This window comes from Sinocyclocheilus grahami, unplaced genomic scaffold, assembly GCF_001515645.1.
Source record: "Sinocyclocheilus grahami isolate Dianchi unplaced genomic scaffold, SAMN03320097.WGS_v1.1 scaffold1133.1, whole genome shotgun sequence".
Taxonomy (NCBI): domain Eukaryota; kingdom Metazoa; phylum Chordata; class Actinopteri; order Cypriniformes; family Cyprinidae; genus Sinocyclocheilus; species Sinocyclocheilus grahami.
The window spans coordinates 455,733-467,040 of NW_015506312.1; the positions used below are offsets into that span (position 1 = coordinate 455,733).

Consider the following 11,308-nt stretch of genomic DNA (forward strand, 5'->3'; position numbering starts at 1 on the left):
GAGATCGATAGAGAAAGGGGAGAGAGAGAGAGATAGAGCGAGAGAGAGAGAGAGTGCGCAAGAACACAGGCACTCCCACAAGGACATATATGGACATAACACTCCCACCCTTAAGAACAAACTCATTTGAAAAAAAAAAAAAACTACAACACATACCAACTATACTCTCGAAAGAGCATCAGCTAAAACATTCTCCGAACCCTTCTTATGTCTGATTTCTAAATTGTAGTTCTGGACAATAAGAGCCCAACGCATTAAACGCTGATTGTGGTTGTACATTCGAGTTAAAAACACAAGAGGATTGTGATCGGTATATACCACAATCGGAAGACTACTGGAACCAAGGTAGACCTCAAAGTGTTGTACTGCGAGCAATAAAGCAAGAGCTTCTTTTTCAATAGTTGAATAATTCAGCTGATGTTTGCTAAACTTACGAGAGTAATAACTAATAGGATGTTCTATCCCATTCTCATCCTCTTGAATAAGAACAGCACCAGCACCCACGGCACTTGCATCAACCTCCAGCTTAAAATTTCGAGAACAATCAGGTGCCATTAAAACGGGTGCATTACACATCAAAGTTTTAACTAAATCAAAAGCATGTTGGCTCTCAGCAGACCACTCATAAGATTTAGATGGGTTAAGTAGTGAAGTAAGAGGGCTCACGACAGTCGAGAAATTCTTACAGAAGCTACGATAATAGCCTGCCATACCCAAGAACCTCCGCAACTCTCTACGGGTAGTAGGAACCGGAAATTCCGTTATGGCTGTGACCTTGGCCTCTACCGGTCGTACTTGGCCTTGACCAACCTCCTTACCGAGGTACGTGACAGTTGCTTTGCCAAATTCACATTTTGCTAGGTTAAGTGTTAAATTTGCTTTAACAAGTCGTTCAAACACTGTTCTCAACAGGCAAATGTGTTCGGTCCAACTCAACGAATACAACACCAGATCATCAAGATACGCGTTGCAATTTGGTACATCATGTAAAACGATATTAACGAGGCGCTGGAAAGTTGCTGGGGCATTTCTAAGCCCAAAAGCCATCGCCGTATACTGTAGGAAGTTATCTGGGGTTACAAAGGCTGAAATCTCCGAAGCTTGTGAGGTGAGTGGAACTTGCCAATATCCTTTCAGCATATCAAGCTTTGTAACGAAACATGCAGAACCGATGTTATCTATACAATCCTCCATTCGAGGTAACGGGTAACAGTCTGGCACAGTCACAGCATTTACCTTATGGTAATCTGTGCAGAATCTGAATGTGCCATCGGGTTTGGGAACAAGTAGGCATGGAGAACTCCAAGGACTGCAGCTGGACTTTGCTAAATCATGTTCCAACAAATACTCTACCTCTTGATGCATAACAGATCTTTTCATTGAGTTTACGCGGTAAGCATGTTGCTTAATAGGACGAGCTCCGTTCACATTAATATCGTGTTTCAGGACATTTGTTTGTGTAGGAACATCACCAAACAGACATTTAGAACCAGAAAGTAATTTTTCAATGTCTATTCTCTGATCCACGGTCAGATGATTAAGATATGAGGGAAGATCTTCTAAAATCTCTGAATTTGCTAACCTTGCACACTGCTGAAAAGTATGACGAAGCACCACACCATCCGTGTCCGCACCCAAGGTAACAGTAGATGGCGTCAGATCCATGGCTAGCACAACAGAAGAGACAACGGGCCCTGCAGTCTGTTCCACAGCACCGGCCGTTGGCGTTGACGACTCTCTGGTATGATAAGCTTTTAACATGTTTAGATGACAAACACGGGTTTTTCGTTTTCGATCAGGTGTGTACAACATACTCATTCTCTTTTTCACAACATAGGGACCAAAGAAACGAGCAGACAAGGATGATCCTGGAACAGGTAACAACACAAGCACTTCGTCACCAGGTTGAAATGATCACGCTACCGCTTGCTTATCATATTTACTCTTCATGTCTTTCTGAGCATTGGCAAGCGATTCTCTAGCCAGCGACCAAGTAGTATGTAGACGATCTCGAAACTGGCTCACATAATCCAGTACACTAGTGTTTGAATTCGAATTGGGTGCTAAAATCCGTTCTTTGAGAACCTTCAGTGGACCTCTAACTTGGTGTCCAAACACAAGTTCGGCTGGGCTAAAACCAAGGGATTCTTGAACGGTTCATCCCATTCTTTAGCAGTATCCTGGCAATATTTCCTAAGCATTGATTTAAGGGTTTGGTGAAAGCGCTCAAGTGCGCCCTGACTCTGCGGGTGGTACGCACTTGAGACTCGGTGAGAAATTGCCAGTGATTCAAGCACTTGTTTAAAAAGTTTCGATAAAAAATTTGTACCTTGATCAGTTTGCACTATTTTTGGGAGTCCAAACGTGGAGAAGAACTTCACCAATGCTTTGCTGACAATAGGTGCAGTGATTTTTCTTAACGGAATCGCCTCTGGAAATCTGGTGGCCACACACATAACAGTTAATAAAAACTGGTTACCAGACTTAGTCTTAGGTAACGGACCAACGCAGTCTACCATCACATGTTCGAACGGTTCTCCAATCGCAGGTATAGGAGACAAAGGAGCGGGTGGAATTCTCTGGTTTGGTTTCCCAACAATCTGACAGGTATGACAAGTACGGCAATAATGAGTAACATTTTTTTTTAATCCTGGCCAAAAGAAATGACTCAAAATCCTATAATACGTCTTCGTAACTCCTAAATGACCAGCAAGCTGGTGATCATGAGCTAAGCACAAGACATGTTGACGATAGGAAAACGGGACAACAATTTGATAAACAACATTCCAATCTAAATTCTTGTCAACATGAGAACACCACTTTCTCATCAGTAAGTCATTATCAATAAAGTAAGCAACTTTATTATCCGTAGCCACATCAAGGGAAATGGCAGAATTAAAAGAATTCACAAGAGTTTTATCCTCTTTCTGCGCAGCAATAATTCTCACGTGACACTGGTAATTTGAGTATATCTGCATCAGACACAATTACATCTTTGTTTTCTGTCTTTGAATGGTTTTCCTTTTCAAGACTCATATCCAATGATGTGTCACCCGACAACAGTGGAAACATGAATGAATTAGACAGATCAACTACATCAGCTACTCTGCGCGACTGAGCACGCGTAACGGTGCAAGCTGGAAAAACATCACGGTAAGTTTCAGACAGTACCTCTAACTCACCAAACGCATCTGGTTCATCAACAACTTCAATAACAGGCATTACCTTTCCACCTGCCAGGTCATTTCCAAGAATAACATCAACACCTTTCACAGGAAGTGAAGGACTCACAGCAGCTCTCACAAAGCCAGTACACAGCTCGCTCTGTAAGTGCACACGATGCAGCGGAAATTTCACGCAACCCATCTCAATGCCTTGCACGATCACACTAGTGCCACAAAAGGTCTTGTCAGACAGCTGTAATTTACCTGCCAAAATAAAGGATTGCATGGCGCCAGTGTCCCTGAGTATTCTTACTTCTTCCTGGTCCTCCCTTTTCCCAGACAGAGATATTAACCCTTTTGACACAAAGGGCCGATAACTCTCATCAATTCTTTCTGCAGGATGCACAGCGACCGCAGACCTTAAAGCTTTCACCAACCCCACGCTCTTTGGTTGTGGCTGTTGCTTGCGCTTCAAAGCCAAACAATCAGCAATCACATGCCCTTTCTTGTGACAGTAAAAACATTCACGCTCCTCTTTATTATGAGGCGGGCTAAATCTTGAACGTGAAGTTTGAGATTGCGAACTGTCAAACTGTAACTTTTCAGGACGTGCAGAGGAAAATACATTCTTGTGAGTTAAAACAAACTCATCTGCGAGTACAGCTGCATGTGATAAAGTAGTTACCTTCTGTTCATTAAGGTATACTACTACCCATTCAGATAAACATCCCTTAAACTCCTCCAGTAACATCAACTCTCTTAAAGAGTCAAAATCACTCGCTTTACTGGCAGTGCACCATTTATCAAACAACACTCCCTTCTCTCTAGCAAACTCCACAAATGTTTGTGTAGGACTCTTTTTGTGTTTCGTTGCCTATAAGCCTCTGGAACCAACTCATATGCTCGCAGGATAGCGGACTTCACAGACTCATATTTCAGACTCTCTTCTAGCGATAACGTAGAACAAACTTCTTGCGCTTTACCAAATAATCTACATTGCAAAAGCAAAGACCAGACCTCGTTAGGCCAACGAAGAGAAGTTGCGATGCGTTCAAACACACTGTAGTAAGTATCCACTTCTGTTTCTCTAAATTGAGGAACGAGTGCAATGTGTCTACTCACGTCAAAAGACTCTGGGGCTAAACCAACCCGCGGAGAAGGAGAAGAGGCATGAGCGGTGTCCGGCTGTACAGCTGTACAGCTGAGCCAGTAGCAACTTTTAATGCACTTAGCTCAAGCTGCCTCAGCTTCACCTGCTTGTCTGCCTCGATTTCCAGCTTACGTACTTCCAATTGCAAATTCAGTTCAGCTTGGCGCGCCTGGGCTCTCTCGTGCGCTTCATAATGCAAACGGGCCAGGCGAACCTTCAGTCGTGTGCCTTCCCGTGAATCAACAGAACTGGGTGAAAACGGCTCAAACGGTGGTAAGCTGGCCTTGGCTTCGGCCTCCGCCTCCACGTCAGCATCAGCTCCGCCACTCCGCTTGTCCTCCTCCCCAGAACTGAATTGCGCCAGAGCCACGCCATCCATATCAACAACTCCGCCCGTTTCACCACCCCCAACGTTTGACGTAGGCCACACCTGCAACTCACTCAACCGCAAGATCAGTATTCGTTTTATCTCTCTTTTAAGAGACTGTTTACTTACAACAACCTGAAAATGGTCTGCGATCTGCAATAAATCCTGCTTCCTACACAAATTAATCTGCTCTATAGATGGACTGGTAATAAAATCTTGCAAGTTAAACACTTCCATAATAAATAACCAACCAATAAGAATAACACTAGTACACCGCATGAGTAAGTCCTATACTGTCACAATACCCCAAACAATGCAATGTCCATTCTTTGCAACCAACACATCTACAAAATTACCACAATTACCATAATTTTGGGGATTAATTGATCCCGGACGAGCCCCCATTAGATGTTACGACCCTTTATGATGGTCTAGGGGTAAAAGGAGTAACATTAAATCTGTGGCAAATCTGTAAACTTGATGGAGGCAGCCAAGAGACAATGCAGGGACACAAACTGCCAACGAAAGTGATTTAATATACAAGGTGAAAAGAATCCATATACAGACGTCTCTCCGTGTCCTTTTATCTGCCGGCAAAAACTTTACCAGCAAAGGATAGGTCGGCGTCAAGTTGCTTAATGATGACTGACAGCGTTATGAGCCAATCAGCAGTCAAGGAAGGCGGCCTAAGAGATCGATAGAGAAAGGGGAGAGAGAGATAGAGCAAGAGAGAGAGAGAGAGCGCGCAAGAACACAGGCACTCCTACAAGGACATATATGGACGTAACAAATGACAAAACTAAATTTCAAAGAAAATGTTTAGAAATGCTTGGTATTGCTGAAACCTCTCTGTCTGTTACATATTCCCCTGTCTTGTGTTTTATTGATTCTTATTTTGAAGTATTTTTCCTCTGTTCTGTCTTCCTGTGTTTAGTGACCATCCCTGAATCTCTTGTCTGCCCTGTTACAGCCGAGGCCATCCCTGAACACTCTGCTTGCCCTGTCTCGGCCAAGGAGGCCGTCCCTGAACTTTCTGCTTGCAATATCTTGGCCAAGGAGCCCGTCTCTGAGCTCTTCATCTGTCCTGTTACGACCAAGGAGACTGTCTCTGAACCCTCATACTGCATTGTTACGGCCAAAGATGTGGTCTCTGAACTCTCTGCCTGTCCTGTCATGGCCATGGAGGCCATCTCTGAATTCTTAGCCTATCCTTACACGACCATGAAAGTTGTTCCTGAACTCTCTGAATGTCATGTTCCAGCCCCAGAGGCCTTTGTTAACCTCTCTGTGCTCTCTATCCCAGTCCCGCCTGATCCATCTTGGTGGTCCCCTACACCATCAGCTCCACTGAAGTGGATCTCGGCTCCATCAGCTCCACCATGGTGGTCTTCTGCTCCTTCGTGGGGATCTTCAGACCCGTCTGCTCAGCTGTGGTAGTCGTCTGCTCAGCCTGCTCCGCCCTGGTTGTCTTCAGCTCTGCTGGATCCGCCCTGGGATCCTGCTCTGCCGGCTGCACCTTGGTTTTCAAGCTCCCCTCACATGACTGGCCCACCATCGCTCCCCTGTTCCTCCTCCGCTCCACCACCCTCCCGGACTTTTTTTTTATTTTATTTTTTCTGGAATCTTCTCTTAAAGGGGGGGGGCTCTGTTATTTGTTCCCCTGTCTTGAGTTTTATTGATTCTTATTTTGAAATATTGTTCCTGTTTTCCCACCTGTTCCCTGTGCTATCTGGTTTGCTCCCTCATCAGTTTCTAAGCCAATTTATTAGCTCCAGTGCCCTGGTAGTCTTATTACCCAGTGTATTCATACCCCTGTGTTTCAGTCTTTGTTTGCCGTTTTTTGCGTTGTCTGGATTTATCTGCCTTGTTTTTTCTTTGTTTGGATTCTTTTCTTATTTTTGTTAATAAATTGTGCTGCATTTAGATCCTCTCCACTTCCTTGCCTCATGTGTGACACTGTCATACCACTAAATAAAGAATTTTTTTTTTCTTACTCATGCCGTCTTCCTTAATTCTTATTCAAACGTCTGCTTAATGTGCACCAGATTTCAGAACCACCGAAAATACACATAAAAACCAGCATGGGAGCAGAGAAACTGACATCACAATTAACCTTGAGGTCCATATGATGCAGACCACTTTAAGATAATTTCAAAAGGAATACAAATATTTACTTTAACACTGAATATAGCAAAACCTTATTGAAGCAGTTCAGTGGCGGCATGTCACTGTATGATAAACAGATAAGCATTTGACAAAATTGTATTAATTTTACATTTGCAATGTGGAATGCTTCAGCAAATGTAAATATGGTTTTCCAGATTTGATGGAAATGGCACTGTATTTAATGTGACATGGTTCTGAGCATGAACCCTGTGAGAGCACGATGAGCAAATAATGCTTGATTAGCTGGTGCACTGACAGACTCAAAACAAATATGTACACAACTGCATCATGCATTACTCGCATAGATTGGCTGGTATGTTTTATTTTGCATTATTTCCAGTATATAAGGAACAATGATATCACAAAGGCTTGAATGTCTTACAATATTTACTTGACTATAAAACTAATAAAAGAAATGTGTATAGACAGTGACAGAAGAATTCAAGCTACATATATGAATCAGAGTTTTACAGAGATTTGGAGGGTGGGCTCTTTTATCTTGAGACGGTAAGTAACTACGCACAACAAGTAGGCAACCACTTAATAATGCCCTACACTGTAAAAAAAAGTGCATTTTTTACAGAAAAAAATAAATGTACAATTCCTCCAATAAAACCTGGTTAAAAAGGCTAGTTACCTTAGCATATACATTGAATATCTATTGATATTTATCTATCTACTAGCATGGTATCTCTCTGAAACATGCTAGCAATGTGATAAGACGTAAAGTACTAGCAACAGCATAGCAACACCCGAGAAATCACCAAAATACCCTAGCAACTGCATAGCAACATCGTAGCAAACACCCCAAGTACCCTAGCAACCGCAGAGCAACACCTTGGCAATCACCCTGAATAGCCTAGTGTTAGATCATGCCTCCATGCCAGAAATATAAGATCCAGCCCCGGACACCAGGTCCTGTCAGAAAATATCAACTTTGTTTGGTAACAGAACAGTCAGCAAACTTGCCTAATACCCAAAATCCGTTAACAGCAATTCTTGTCTTGTCTTGTACAGTCTTCTATAAGCCAAAAAGTTGACTGAGGGTGCGTCTCAATCAGCTCCCTAGCTCCCGAGCTTGTGAATCAGTAGATTGTGTACAAAAATTCGGCCACTGGTAAGTTCCCTGACTCACTGCACGTTAGGACAGTGATCACTCAAATTCCAGTGACATGATTCTGTACAACGTCAACGGACAATATAGAACGTCATCACTGGAATTAATAAACAACAGGCAGGACCAATCAAATTTTTATATTATTTTTTATTCTCTTTAAACACATTGTTCTGTTACATCTTCTTACAACATTTCAGCCGAATATTAATTATAAATGATAATTAGATGTGTTCATTACCTGTCTAGCAATGTGCGTTTATGTTGAAATATACAAAAAAAACTGTCCATCTTTACAAATCTTCTATTGCATAACATTATATTTATCGCGTTGACTTGTGTGGTTTATGTTTCCCGCTTCAGTGACGTTATTTCCGGTAAGGGAGCATAGTGAGCGCCGATGCTCCCTAGTTTTTGCAGTGCATTGTGGGATTTTTCAGGGAGCGAATGTTCCAGTGCACTGGAAGGATTTTGCGATTGAGACATTGATTATAGATATTAGCCGAATTCCTCAAGCGTGTGATGGAAATGTTACACGCCTTACCATACTGTGATGCCGTGTCCCGGAGCGACGTGACAAAAACATGAAAACCCATTATAAACGAGGCATTTGTTGCATCCAGTGGGGATATAATTACGGATTATAATGACTTATACTGTCTTTTTATGTGTTGCGTTGCATCGCACCGCGTAAACATAAAACCATGTCTGCATTTGTGATCGGAGAAATGACAAACAACAAGCGCTACTCTACACTGCTCAAAACTCATGTTTGAATCATCAGTGGCAAATCCTTTAAATATGAAAACGTACTGTGAGGCTGTGAGGCAGGATTATTTGTTTTTTTTACCACTTGTATTATTATGACTGATTTTCATCTTAAAAAGCAGGTAGTTCAAGCAGATTGGTGGGCTATATCAACACTATATCACACAGGCACCAATATGCCATCCTGTAATAGGCTTACTTGAAATATTGTTGCAATATTTTTTTTCAGTTTAGTACCCACCCAGAATAGCATTATAACAGTAAGTCTTACAATCTGTAAAAAAGTAAATTCATCTTTATGTACTGCCACTGATTAATGTAGTTGTTAATTTAATGCTTACATATTCTCTATTAACTTTGTTTTTGGAGATTTTAATGCTCTATCTCTGCATTTAAATGCTTAATTCTCAAATGTTGCAATGTATCCCTGAACACCATTTAAGAATATCTTAACCCTCCATGTGAAGACAATCGTTTATGGGTATGTAGACGCATTTACACAGAACTGAGCCAACTGACGATCAAAGAGAAAAAAAGGCAGAGGGATAAACAGACTGTGTTGTCCAAGCCTGCTCCTCATCAGTCTCTTGCGTTCCAGCGAGATCACGAGAGCATCAGAGCTGAGCCCCTGTAGTGACACTATCTTCCTGTAGGCAGAAACCAATTTCTGTTCAGAGCTCAGCAAGCCCAGATGCAATTTGATGATGGGAAGATTTCTTCAAGCGGGCACGACCGAATACTTTCCATCTCTCAAATTACAAGTTTGACATTTGAGAGATTTACTAACAGTGCGTTCTCTCACTTTTCTCCTCCTGTTTTTATCAGACACTTTTTTGACATGCTTAATGGATGCCGCTAGCAATTCCCAACAAGGGGAAAAAAACACCTCTACTCCAAATACCCTAACCTCTTGCCATCCTGTTTGCCCTCTGAAGACGTGCATTCAAAAATTTCATGTGTGAAAGCATCTCCAAAGGAGATCGCTGAGAATGCATAAGCTGACAATATGAAAAAAGAGAAGTCAGAGGCCTTGGGTTCTTATATTTGCTGAAAATGGGGCTGGATAGTGGTCTAAACCTACACGCTACACTGGAATTTTGAAAAATGCATTATAACCTTCAGGCCAAAGGCCCTTTTTTCTACTTTTGATGTATGATAAATGGATTCCACTAAGAAATGTTTTTGTCTATTTTCACATTACATCCCAACCTTTCCACAACACTCTCATCTCATCATCTTTTCTGCCACTGGTGTAAAAGACAATCGGAAAGTGTGGCGGAAAGAAAGCTTCCCTCATTCTGATATGCAGCGGGTGAAACGTGATTTGCCCTGACCTCTCTATGTTCTGCGTCTGTGTGAACCCTCGTGACTACAAATGTAAGGGAACAGTGCTGGCAGCCCAGTGATTTTCTGTGCTTGCTGTCTCACTGTAATTTATCTTCGCCCAGTGCAGAGGAGGACGTCATTATACAGAGTTCTCAGGCGACCACCGGCATTGACCAGAAACTTTTTCTTTATCATTGTAGACCAGCCTTCAGCTGAAGGGAAAAATCCACAATGACTTTTCAAAGGGCAGATCTATACAAAACAAAGGTCATCAACGGCAGCTTAAATGACATTTTGTTGCTTATGTACAAGTTTATGCATTTTTATTTTTATATTTTCTGAGACTGGAAATAACTGATGAACAAAGAACAGAGCAGAGCATGACTTTCTTTCATACTCTTTGGCCTACAGCAGTATCTATAACATTGCCACATTTAAATGGGTTTTGCAGTCTAAGTGATTATTGCTTTCGCTCTGTATTTTGTGGGTTCTAGCAATTTACAAGCCCAGATGGGTGAGGAATTACCTGAAGTGCATAAATGCAAATTCTGCTTATCCCCGTCTAATGTTTAATTGAACGTGATTTAATTTTTTCATTCCACCAAATGGAAAGTACAATAACACTAGCTTGGCTCTATCAAATTGCTTAATGACCTCTGCTTTTGTACCCTGTATAACTGGAAATGACTTATGACTACATAATTGCTTTTTATGGTTCAGTGGGAATAAAGTCAAAAAGAGGTTCATAGACATATACAAATATAAACAAGGGGCACTGTCTATTTCTATATTTTGCATATGCCATTAAATCAGCTTGATTTTGGCTTACTGATGAGACGTGAATACAGAGTTCTGGCATGAAACTCTAGATGGCGCAGTCCGATAGGTCTAACTCAATCTGATCTAATGACATCATTATCACATGGCACAGCTGATTGGTTCTCTCCTGTATCGGTAGCCAATGAGCTCGCTGCTCAACATTCAAATATATGACTAGTGCTTGTAGCAGTTTCCGCTTGCTTCAGAAACACTCCACCTTCCCCAGCTCCACCTGTATAGATCTGCTACGAGGTGATTCATGTATGCTATATGGGGGTTATTTCATGTATGTTACATTTGCAGCAGTAATATTTCTTACATGCTCACAGCAGCATGTTGTGGATGTATTGGCATTATCAAGTCTTGGTACTTGCTCTGCCGCAGCAGCGTAGCAGTTCTATTCCGCCAAGACCAAATACATTAACATTGTCATG

General features: G+C 41.9%; 1 long non-coding RNA gene across 1 annotated transcript; it reads left to right on the plus strand.

The window, feature by feature from the left end:
• The first annotated feature begins 647 nt into the window (after positions 1 to 647).
• LOC107567199 (uncharacterized) lies at positions 648 to 1,468 on the plus strand. The gene is made up of 3 exons (XR_001606607.1): positions 648 to 822; positions 913 to 1,108; positions 1,256 to 1,468. It is a non-coding gene; the product is annotated as an uncharacterized lncRNA (long non-coding RNA).
• Positions 1,469 to 11,308: the final 9,840 nt, after the last annotated feature.